This window comes from Canis lupus, chromosome 1 (genome assembly GCF_048164855.1).
Source record: "Canis lupus baileyi chromosome 1, mCanLup2.hap1, whole genome shotgun sequence".
NCBI lineage: Eukaryota > Metazoa > Chordata > Mammalia > Carnivora > Canidae > Canis > Canis lupus.
Genome location: NC_132838.1, coordinates 92,948,242 through 92,961,023, shown reverse-complemented (window position 1 = coordinate 92,961,023; position 12,782 = coordinate 92,948,242). Strand labels below are relative to the sequence as shown.

At 37.8% G+C, this 12,782-nt stretch overlaps 1 protein-coding gene across 39 annotated transcripts in view; it reads left to right on the top strand.

Moving 5' to 3' along the window:
• The window catches only part of RFX3 (regulatory factor X3), a 288,425-nt gene that overhangs the window by 64,775 nt on the left and 210,868 nt on the right, over nt 1-12,782 (top strand). For 5 of the 39 annotated variants that reach the window (XM_072839958.1, XM_072839875.1, XM_072839890.1 and 2 more), the window contains one exon: nt 9,362-9,449. The exons of the other annotated variants lie outside the window; for them this stretch is intronic. The gene's annotated coding sequence lies outside the window, so the exon portion shown is untranslated. The remainder of the gene's footprint in view (nt 1-9,361; nt 9,450-12,782) is intronic. 39 annotated transcript variants of the gene reach the window in all.

Below are 12,782 nucleotides of genomic sequence, written 5' to 3'. Positions count from 1 at the left end.
CTATTGCAGCACAGGAATGTTTTCAAAATTATTCCTAAAAGATAGTAGCCCAAATTTGGGCCTTAAGATACTGCTGTTATTATAGTGGTTTATTCCCTGACGAACCTCATCTTCACCTGGACCTGTTACCAAACATTCTGCATCCATCATCACATATTGTCTGTTTACCAATACCTAGCCTTTCCTTAAAGAATGCTAAAGATCTACTCAGCATGTGCAGAAAAAGGATAACGAATCTATGCTCTTTGACTCTAGAAGAAACTATAGCTAAAGGGCTTTTACTTCATACTGGGCAAAATTTTCTAAATACCACCCACATTTGGTTTTGCCATTCCCAGATTTGAAAACTTATGTCACTTATAGGAAAACTATAAGTTTTTTTGATGTCTTTGGACTTCAAACAAATGCATGTACACTTAAAAAAAAAAAGAAAAAAGCCCATCTCCCATCCCCATTACACTGTTTGTTTCCCATCTCCCATCCTCATTACATTCTCTCTCCATAGATAACGATTTTCATGTTTTTTAAATCTGAATCCCATTCTTTGAATATGTCTTGTTAAACACTTAGATTTATTGTATATGCATGCAAACACTGGGTATGCATGCATTTTAACTCTGCATTACTGGTTATGCTCTAGACATTATTTAGTTGGTCTTCACTGTTTTAAAGATCTGCATGTCATCAGGTGTACATCTTGGTTTCTTCTAACTACTGCCTGGTATTCTGTAGAACATATCTGCTTCATTTTATTTATCTTTTGTGTTGGACAACTCGATTACAGGGCCTTTTCATAATTGACTCCATGTTTTGGGGCTATCTCTTGTACTCCACACAACTTAAATTCCAGCTACATCAATCACTGTTATATGAAGACAGTATACTTTTTATATTTCTGTGGTTTTGTGCATATTTCCAGTCTTTTAATGACCACTTCCTTACTCTGTAGGACTCAATCCTAGCTTTTCCTTGGTGAAGATTTGAAGACTTCAGCATTTTTTTCATCTTAGCTATGTAGAAGTCTGTATTTCTGCCTAAAAGTCTATCCCCCGCCCCGGAATTTTTGAAGGCAGGTACCAAATCTTAAGTATTTTTGTATCCTTTGCTTTAGTGTGGTGAATCGCTTATATTTGGCAAGCAATAAAACCCTTACTGAATAAATGAAGTGTGTGTAGGTTCTCTAAAGTGAAATACTGCCAATATGAGCACATGATTCTCATACGTAAGGATAGGTTAGAACACAAGTACTAAAGTAGTATTAGGGAGAGGACTGTTCAGGAGGCTGAATCTTAAAATGAGTTGAGGCTTCTGAAGATGCTAAGGACCACAACATGTTATGTTCAAACCATGAAGTTAAAAGCAAGAAAAAGCATAAATTGCTGCTTGGGACAGATGGTGTAATACTGGATATTGGAACAAAGGCAGATTTGGGGAACTCCTGGGTTGGTTTCCACTTCTCTATTGAAAGAAAATGCTATTCAAATTCAGTGAAGGAGACTAATGATGGTAGCAGGGGGATTCAAATTCAAGGAAGGTGGGACACTGGGGAGAAAACACTTTGATGCTTTCTACCAGTTAATGCCTTGAGATTGAATGTCCTGCAGAAATGAATGGTTCAGTCATCTTTCAACAGTTATGATCAGTACCAGAGGTGCCAAAAGACTATGATGCAGATACTGTTTTTATTTGCAAAAAAGAAGGGTAAAAGTAGAATTCTGCAACTGTAAGATTATGGGTTTCATATCTATCCTTAGACAATTCTTTACTTGATTATTAAACACTTTGTTGAAGACTTACGTAGAAAGAGGCAATCCTCTGGAGATCACGTGGGTTGACTTGGAATGTGTCATGTTAAGTTTGTGTAGCTTTTTTACTGTCTAGGTGGAGTAAGTTGATTTTGCAAGGCTTCAGACAGTGTCTCGTGATAGTGTTTAGGAGGTAGAAGGTCAAATTAGGGGCTGTTTTATGAGGACAGGCAGATTCATAGATGGTTGAAAAAATTTGATGAATGGATTGATGTCAGCTAGGAGAGAGGTATTTCTAGTGCCATGATATGGCTGTTTCTTTCACTTTGTCCTATTAATCATTTTTATCACCAATTTCGATGAAATGGTTCCATCACATTTGCATATCAGATAAAGCTGGGAGTGAAAGCTAATAGTTTGGGTGAGGGAATCAGGACTGAAAAAAAGCTTGGCCATCTGAAATGACTAACTGAAACTGAAATGGCCTATAACAGTGTTTAATGTAAAACTCTGCATGTGGGTTTGTCAAATTATCACACTAGTCGAGAATTTTAAGAGCATTTCATATGAAGAAGACCTGACAATTTGTGATATAACCATTACTGCCATGTTCCAGGTATAGACTTGTTTTTATACAAGTGCAGTGTCTGGAATGGAGAAGGTACAGTCTCTGCTGGTGAGAAAATACCATTATATTCATTTATAGCTTACAGGTTTTAGGAAGTACCTGGCTGCTTTGTCGTAAAAGGACTGTTTCAAAGAATCAGCATGGTTTCCTTATTAAAACTTAACTTTTGTGTCTATGTGTGTAGAGTGAGGAATCATCAGAATAATAGGTATTTTCAAATATTTAAAAGCCAAAAGAAGAGTTTGCCTGAGTTCCATATTTGTTTAGCTTTTAAAAGAAAGTGGCTAGTACCTACTGTGGGGCTGGAAATTGTGCCAGGCATCCGAGATAGAGAAGTGACTTGGAACAGAAAGTGACCTCATCTTTACACTCTGCATCACTGACAGTCTGGGGGAAAAGTCGGACATTAACTAAATGGTGACACAAGGAAATGTAAATTGCAGCTATGTATGGTTACAGCAATGAGGTAGAGGTGCTGACACCCTGAGCGTGTATAGTCGGGACACTTGCTTTGGTCAGTAAGCTTGCTGCTTGCTTGAGGAAGTGAGGCTGGAGGTGAGAAAGCATGTACATGAGCCAGATGAAAGGATGATTGGGATCCAGAACAAAGGAGCCTGTCCAGTGCACAGAGAATACACACCAAACCAGAAAGTGAAGAAAGGTTCCAGACACTCAGCCTTTGAAAACTGGTAAGAAGTTTATTCTGTGTCTAGAAACAGTGAAAAGCATTTGCTAGTGTTTTCTAGAAGACTGATTTAAATTTGGGATGGCACCTGTGGCTGCCATGTGGGGAGATGACAGGCTTGGGGCCAGAGAGGATGTGATAAACCACCTGAAGAAGGATTGCAGACCATGGATGTGGAGTTGTGCTGCAGGAATCCGGAATCAGGAGCTGCCCTAGAAAGGGAGTCCAGCTGTGGGGTGGGGGTGGGGTGGGGAGCACACTCCATTTGGGGATAGAAGGTGTGGGTACACATCCCGGTTTTGCCACTTGCTAGTTTGGTGGCCTGTCCCTGAAGTAACTGCAACTTTTTGCTTACAGGTCATGTCAGGAGTAGATGATTCTTGTGAATGACTTACAAACTGTGAAATGTTACATAAAATGGAAGAATCGAGAAAAAAAAAATCAACAATGGCCATTGTCGGACTGGGAGATCTAGTAATGGAATGGAGGGGTTTTTTTTTTTTTTGAAGATTTTATTTATTTATTCGTGAGAGACACAGAGAGAGGCAGAGACACAGGCAGAGGGAGAAGCAGGGTCCCACAGGGAGCCTGATGCAGAACTTGATCCCAGAACTTCGACCTGAGCCGAAGGCAGATGCTCAACCACTGAGCCACCCAGGTGTCCCTGGAATGGAGTTTCTTAAGTGTTTTCTAGTCTATTTGGAAATATTTAGGATTTTCATCATTGTTGGGACCCCTGGCTTCTGACTTGATTTCCACTCAGGTCATGATCTCAGGGTTGTGAGATCAAGTCCCAGATGGGACTCTGTGCTCAGTAGGGAGTCTGTTGGAGAGTCTGTCTCTCTCTGCCCCTCCCCCTACTCATTCTCACACACTCTCTCTCTCAAATAAATCTTTAAAGACAAGATTTTTATCATTATAACTTCAGATCCCTGTTCCTCTTCCCAGTTGTCTTGGGGCATTCCCTAACAGGCACAGTCTGAAAATTTATAATGACTCCATACTTTTCAACTTTCTGGTAGCAGTCAAGTTGCTTGGTGTGATTTTTAGATCGGATATACATGAGATGTTTTTGTCATGTGTGACCTCAAAAGCAAGAAGTGGCTTTAATGAATCTTGTGGCAAAACCCTAAAGCAAAAACTTATTAGAAAGCATAAAAATTTTTCAAAAATATCTTTTGGTAAGGTAGTGCTTTCATATCTTAAATTATACTCAAGTCCACAGACATACATGTATATTTCCGCCCTGGAGTGTTGCCTGTGTATACGTGCGTGTGTGTGTGTGTGTGTGTGTGTATGTCCATGCAAAATACACAAAAGATCTTGTGAATGGAAATATACTGTTCGTTTTTGAAGTGCTTGAGTTGAAAACCCACAATAAAATCAGGATAAAATATGTAGCTATTTTTTAGACAGCTAGGTAGGGAATAATATTTCTAATAACTCATCAAAGGGAATATGCTTTGGTTGCATGTTATTTATTCATGTTATTTATGCACGCAAAGTCTACTTGAGAAATATTTAATGAATACCTAAAATCTTAGTTTATATGCATCGCTCTCACCTGCATTTTATTAAGGTTATTTACATATGTTACCACTAATCTCAGAAATCTGTGTCTTGGTAAAATATGACATGCCTTTGTGCAGTAAACTAAGGCAAAAGGCCAGGATGCGAATATAACTTAAAATTTTAAACTTATGCAATCTTCTGACAACTTCAGCTGTAGCATTCTACACATTTAATCAAGTGTTAAATGTTACTGTCTTTGAGTATTTTGTTGCTTTGATGGTTATAAGAATTACTCAATTCTAAATATATTACCAGTAGCGTACTATTCTTGCATGTTTCTTATGAGTTGAGAAGTTTGTGTGTAAGAGAGGGAAATGCTGTTCATTTTATTTAACACATTTTCTTTAGGGAACTAGGAATAATTGCTGAAAACCAACTGCATTTTAGAGGTTTTGAACTTTGAAAGTTGCTTCTAGATCCATAACTGAGTAGAAGACACATCTGAGTGAGAAATCAGATCTTCCCAGTCTTCCATTGATACCTATAATGACAGTAATAGATGGACCAGGCACTATGCTGAGGATTTTACACATATTTCCTTAATCTTTCCAACACCCATGTGAAGCGTGGGTGTCGTTATTCCAGTGTTATAGAAGCTGGTCTTTGGTGAGGTTCACTCACGGGGCCTGGGTTCCATTCCAAGTCACTTCTGATTCTAAGGCTGCTATGCTATTTTGAAACAGCTAATTTGCTACAAAAGAAGTTGATTGAAATCATTTTAGACTAATCTCCTGGAGCCATGCTTCTTGCCTTTGCTATGGTACTATATTAAAAGGATATAACACACAGATAGCTAACACGAAGATAGAAATAAGTAAATGATAGCAGTCCCTGAGTAATAGATTGCTTGTTGTTGCCTTTGTCATAAGTTTTTAAATAGCTAATGCATACACATAGTAAAAAATAACTCAGGTAGCTCAAGAGTATATACAGTGCAAATCATATCTCCCTCCCACTCTAGCCTCCTGCTCTCCCACAAAGAATCAACCACTGTGTCTAATTTCTAGTTATTCTTCCAGAGATAGAGTTAGCATGAATTGATTTTTGGAAGAAAAAAATGACATTTGATCATCGTGCCTAAAGAAACAAACTAGAAGCTGCCAGGGCTGGCCCCTGGGGTGGATGTCAGAGGGGGCCCGAGCTGGAGAAAGCAGAACTGAATGCAGATGGGGCACTCTGATGAGGCTGTGGCCAGGCCAGCACATAGCTCTCTCCCCATGGTAGTCACACAGCCCTGCAAGCAGGTTGGCCCCATTTTATAGATGAGGAGATTGGTTATTTCCATCCCACTAATAGTTGCATGTAGAGCAGTACTCACAATGCAGGGTGGTGTCTCTCATCTTTCTGTTTTACTGCAGTGCAAGTGACCTCTGGATTTGAGAGTGTTGTGAGCGATTGTACAATTGAAGTGGTCTCTAATTGAGTTTCTACAGGTGAGCTAGATAGCAAACTTCAGAAAGCCGACGGCAATAGCAGATTTTTCTTAACCTTTACATTTTTAATTTTAGAATGGATGCAAATTTACAGAAAGCTTACAAAGATCGTACAGAGAGCTCCTGCATACCTCACACCCAGTTTCCCATATCATCAACAGGTTTCACCATGATAAGGTTACTCTTTATTCCCCCTTTCCAGACTGTACTCTTTGGAGGAAACCAGTATGCGCAGCTCACATGTAAGGAGTGGGGAGTCATGTTCCACTCCCTTGAGGGTGGAGTATCTTCATAAATTATTTGTGATACTTCTGCATGTTACTTGTTTCTACTCTCCTGTTTAATCAGTCATTTATTAATAAAGTATGGATTTGTGGATATTCATTTTATATTTTGGTTCTAGTGCAATACCATTTTATTTTATTGTTCAAAATTGTTCCAGCTTTGGTCATTGGGAGCTTTTTAATTAGCCCCAGTGTCCTTTGACATGCCCTCATTGTGGGTTTTTGTTTTTGTTTTGAGTACTTCTTTAGTGTCTGGTACTTTAGGATGCATTAGATTCACCCCCGTATTTTCTGCTCCACTCTTAGAAACATTTCTCCAAAGAGTGTTGGTTCCTTTTATTGGAAAATGGTCTCAGAAACCAAGATCTGGTGCCAGTTGTAGTAGCTCTTTTAAAATCGGATATTTAGTAGAAAAGGTTTTAGCCGTTGTTTCATGAGTGTTGAATTAATTTTTTTTGCAATAACTTATATTGCTGGAGTATAAAATTTACCTGAATTGAATAGAATGAGCTTGAGAATTTTTAAGTAAAATTCTAAGAAGTAATTATTTTATTACTCTTTCCTGTTACTTTAAAAAAGCCACCTGTCCTTCATGGCATTTTATCCTTGACCAGAACCTGAGGCGGAACTTCAAAACATGGTAATTCGAAGCAGGTTGGGATTAATTCGAGGATAGTGGAAAGACTTTGTACTACATTAGGAAAATTAGCAAGCATGGAGTCTATGGAAAGACATGTAATTTATATTTATGTAAAGAATAGTACTTTATTTTGTATCACTAAGCTTTTTAAATTTGTGTATCCAACAGGGGATTGGGAGAGAATATTAAGGGAAAGCAAAACAAAACAAAAACAAAAATCAAACAAAACCCAACAACAACAACAACAACAACAACAAAAAATGACTTGAGTATAGTGAAAATATCTGGACAGTGGCACTAACTGATTTGTGTTATTTCAGAGGAATATTCCTTATTAGAGATCTGGCGTAACTCTAGAATTGAGATTTTCTTAATCTGAGGTTTTTGCTGATAGGTCAGACAACTCTTTTTGAGGGGTTTGAAAGGGATTTGTAGGTATATATTTGCAATTTTAGTAGTATTGATGAACATTTCTTGAATGCTTATTTCTTAGTTTCATGTTTTGCCTGCAAGCATTCCCTTTTACTCTTCAGCGTCTCCCATTTTAATAAGAAAGGTAAACTGTTACAGCTTATCAAGCATCCGGGTCAGAAGAATCACAGGCTCTGATAGACACATGCATAAAATGTATGTTGATTGTAAAAAACCAAATCCTCTTCTGAGAATTAACTGGGTGTGTGTATGTGTGTGTGTGTATGTGTATGTTGCTGGGCTATCGATATCCCTGTTTGTCCTCATCTATTATATTTTAATTTTTCTCTTAGTTTAATTGTAAAGAAGTCTTCTAAATCAGTGTAAATAGAATATCCTCAAATTCAATGCCTAGTATGCAATTGCAATTAGTAACCAGCACAGCACTAATGAGGAAAAGAACCAGGCAGGTGAAAAACTGAAGCAAAGGTAAATGAAGCAGCCTCTGATGAATAAGCAAACGTAACTCAGGGCACAGGAAAACTGAGTGTGTCGGAGATGCCCAGGGAGCCCTAAAATGAAAATAGCTGGAAAGCCCTGAGAGGGATGAAGCCGAGTGTAGAGATGGGGAAATCGTGAAAGAAAGGTTCTGGGTGAGGGTCGCTGGTACATCCTGAGGTTGGCAAAGATTGCCAGGGTGCATGTGAGAAGCTGAGCATCTTCTCCAGGGTTCTAGGTAGAGGTGATAAATCCCGTACCTGAAGAGCCTGGAAACAGTAACCCAGTACATGATGGAGGGAAACAAGTGTGTTGAGTGTACGCCTGTGTGCAAGGTATACCATGGCATTTAATTTTTAGATCGGCTCTTTCCTGTTTCATGTCACTTAATTTTTACATCCACTCTTTGGGGGAGAGCGTTATTAGTTACAGTATTACAGGGCTTGATCCCAGGACCCTGAGATCATGACTGGAGCCAAAGGCAGATGCTTCACAGATGTTGAACCACCCAGGTGCCCCCCTCCATTGGAATTTTAATTTCAAAGCAGTTGGTTGGGGGGCTTGGATCCAGATAGATTGAAACCAGTGCAGTGTAGCATACATAGGTGCAGACTTCTTAGGGCCTGGGACAACTAACAATACTTTTATGAACTTTTTGGGTCGAATTGGTTAAGAGAAGTTTGATATGGCGGCTATTAGGTTTAGATAGTTTGGAGTTGCTAACAAATGAGAGTTATGGCAGGCTGCTTTAGAATGGACTGAAAAGTCATGGACACCGCTGATGTAGCACGTGGGTTTGGCAATGGACTGAAATGTGGAGGTGAGGTCTTTATTGTTCCACATTCCCCTTGAACTTGTCAGGATTCTTGTCAACTAGATTTCTGACTCTTCTTTTTTGGGGAGAATGAATTTTAGGGAGGCTATTCTCAGATTCTGGCAAACTGGTTGTTAGTACATTAGTCCATTTGTGAAAAGAAAGTAACAAAACCCATGAGTTGTAAGGATGTATTATTTTTAAAATGGTATGTTTATGTTTACCGAATAAATCTCAAGAGCAAATTAATTATATGTCTGTAGTTCTTGAAGTTAAGTAGGCTAAGTGGGGAAAAAGCATGATTTAATCTTGCTTTATTGCTGGCCAAATCTCTAGGCTGGCCATTTTTTTCCTTTTAATAAAAATGCTTGTGATTCCTTGTCTTCCCATTAGCTCATAGTTGAGAGCTCTGTTAAGTTGTCTGTGAGACAGCGTGTATTAGGCTTGCCTGATTAAAATTGTTCATGAGAGATCAAGCAGACAAGGGACTTTTAGCATAATTAAAAAAGCACTGCTAGCCTTTAAAGATGAGATTTCAGAGATTTTCGAATTTATATCCACCTGTAGGGAAGTGTGTTTATGTAATTAGATTCTGGTTCTCTCATGAACCCTTCTTACTTAATTCACACATGGTGTCCTTTCCTTTTATAGAATATCATCTTCTTATGCAGGAGACAAGAAATGTTGAGAGGAGCCAGAACTTGAATGAAATGAAACATTTCCCTTGAAAGATCACAATGTGATAAGTTATACAATCACTTACTTCCTTATGTTAAGCTGTTTATTTATGAAAGGAAACGCAGGAGCAAAGTTGGATAGTACAGGGGAAAAAAATAAAAACAAATTGCATATCCTGTGTTCTCAGGCTGATTTGAGAAAAATTACGCCAACTTTTGGAATATAGTCTCGTATATTGGTTAACGGACATCTCAATCCAAAGTTGTTGTTCCAAAATTTTTTTCTTTTCATATTGCAGTCCCAAACTTTCTAGTGCTGGGCTCTGAAATCATTCAGCTCTTATTCTTGTTTTACTATCCTGTTTCAGAGATAAAAAACAAAAAGATGATTACACTTAATGTGGTTTAATATGGCTTCTTCATTGTCCTTTTAAAGGAAAGTCCATTGCTGTGCACTGTTTAGTATTCCTTGAGCACTTCACTTTTTTTTTTTTTTTTAAATGTGTTTCTAAAAAACATTTCCCCTTCCCCCTCTAAAATACATTTTGGTTCTTTGGGAAGGAACCCTTTCTAGCATAAACTGAAATGTTATTGTTATAATGAGGCAGCATTTTAGAAGAAAATCACCAAGGTGTGAACTATTTTTTTTTAATCTACATGTATAAGGCATTAATTTCACAGACTAAGGGCTTCTGAACATGTGAACATTTTCTTTAAGGAAGGCATTTTCCTCAACGAGTAAGTAATGCTTTGTTTTCACCCAGAAGATTGCTTTAGAACATTTCTCATGTAATTAAAATAATTTTTCCATTAGCAGAGAGTAGTTCTCAAACCTTCTTGACTTTTTTTTAGTTCTATTTTATTTTGCATTTTTATAAAAAGAATTTGTTCTAGCTTGATTTTAAAATTAAATAGCAGTGTGCCGAAGGAACCCAAATTATTTTCATGTCAGCTCTGGGCAAGAGAAATAAGATGATAAAAGAACCCACCCCCACCCAAACCAGAAGGTATCATAAATTATCCCAGTTGTGCAGTTATGTATTAAGACTAATTTCTAGGAACCCAAAGGAAATACATCGGCCAGGTATGAGAATGCTTTAATTTAAAATCATAAAGAATCAAGAAAGAAAGGAGCCTGAAATTTTAAATGGTGCGATTTTTTTTTTTTTTTAATGTCTCATGTTATCTGCAAGGAGGAGAGCACTAAACAGGGTTACATCTTGAAATGGTAAAATCTGTCAATAGTTTTGTTTGTGGGAGGAGGTCACAAAAAGGTTATTCTCTGGCTTTCTTCTTCTTGACAAGTAATCAGAGTAGTTCACAGATTTCCTGGTTTCCAACCATTTTATAATCTGTAGAATTAATTTTTGCATCAAATTATATATCACCTTTATTTTTGATTAAACAAACTATTTTAATAGGACTCCACAATCAAGCTAGCTATTAGTTGCTTTAATTAAGACATAATTTCAGTTGAAATCATATAGAATTAACAAGGGGCAGTATATGTGATAATTGTAGCAATGGATATATCTCTGTCATAGGCATTATGATTTCTTTTATATACCAAAAAAAGGGGAAAACCCTTAAGTTGTCTTTATTCTTGTTTAATTTCAGATAGTGGTTTTTAGATCCATTTAATTGCTTATTCATCCACCTGTCCATCATCCATCCATTTATTCAGTAAACATTTATTGAACCTTTCCTGTTGGGCTTGGGTACTGGTGATACAGAAATGAGTAACTCTTTGAGGATATTTTTTTTTTTTTGCATGAAACAAATTAACAAATAATTATCTGTATGAATAGAGTGATATGCAGTAAAAGGAGGTAGATCTGGAATGTCCGAAAACTGACATTCAGGGGAGACAAGATTTAAACTGAGTCTGGAGGGTTGAAAATTCAGGCAAAAAATCAGAGGAAGGACACACAGAAAAGTTAGAAGAACGAGTACAAATGCATTGCAGTTTTAGAAGACTTGTGAATATTTTGGCATATCTGGAACAGACAGGAGAAATACTCAGAAATGATAATGGGAAAGAGAGCAGGTATATCTCCTGTCACCATCTTTTTTTTTTTTTTAAGACTTTATTTATTTATTCATGAGAGACACAGAGATAGAGGCAGAGACATAGGCAGAGAGAGAAGAGAGAAGTAGGCTCCCTGTGAGGATCCTGATGTGAAGTTGGTCCCAGGACCCCAGGATCATGACCTGAGGTGCAGAGAGGCACTCAACCACTGAGCCACCCAGGCATCCCATCCTGTCACGATCCTGATGAGTTCAGACTTGTAAGGCTCTGAAGGAAATGAAGTTGGGTAACATGAGAAAGTTTGTATTTCAGAAAAATAAAATGGGCAGGATTATGGAAAATATTTAGAGAGGGAAGAAAGAAACTGCATGCAGTGTTCATCAGATGGCCCCTGTATTCTTAGTGAGGTAGGAGGCAATCTCCTATCCTTAGGTTTTGGGGGTCAGACAGACTGAATTTCAGATCCTGAAACTGAGGATTCTCTTAACTTCCTCAGCCTAAGATTTTCCATTTGTAAAATGGGGATAATAGCTATCTTGCAGTGTCAGAAAGTTTGTGTTCCAAATGCTTAGCTTGAATTTCTAGGCCTATGATATGTATATTCAAGAAATAGTGACTATTAATTGTTACTGACCTCTAAGTGCTCTGAATTACAAAGCAAACATTACAGGTGCTCCTTTCTCTCAAGAAATTTATAATAGTTTTACTAAATGCAAGAACAAAAAGGACAAACATACATTTTAGAAACCGTGTTTGACTCTGAAGCTTTCTTTACTGCTTGCCCTATGTGAAAGCCCACTTGAAGATTGACATTTGCATTCCTTAACCTTGCTCATGAGGTCCTAAATACTTTATATCCTTCAAAACATTTGGTGCTGATGGCTTTATGGTCTGATGAATATGATTAAGTAAATTTCTCCTCAAATGGAAGCCACATGCTTTCTCTCCTACCTAGTGCATTTAAAGGTCAAGAAATACGGTCTCGTGTCTCCAGTGAGAATTTCTCCTCATACTTGGGTTAAGTTCCTGCTTGAACTCTTGTGACTGTTGAGAGTCCTTTCCCTTACCAAGTAGTCCATTTTATGTTTGCATAACTCTGGTTGTCAGAATACTCTTCATGTGTAGCTGATACACCTGCTTTTTTATTTCCGACTCTATGGGCGCTAGTTTCCTCCTGAAGCCACATACACCGTCTGATCCATCTTTCATTGGCTGTACTATCAGCTGTTTGCCAAAAGCCATCACTTTTTGTTTCAGGCTTTTCATTTCCAGGCTTAGTGCATTGTTAGATTTTCCAGGTTTTGTGATGGTTGGTTAAAAACAAACAAACAAACAAACCCCAATTTTGCCGAGGTATATTTGACAT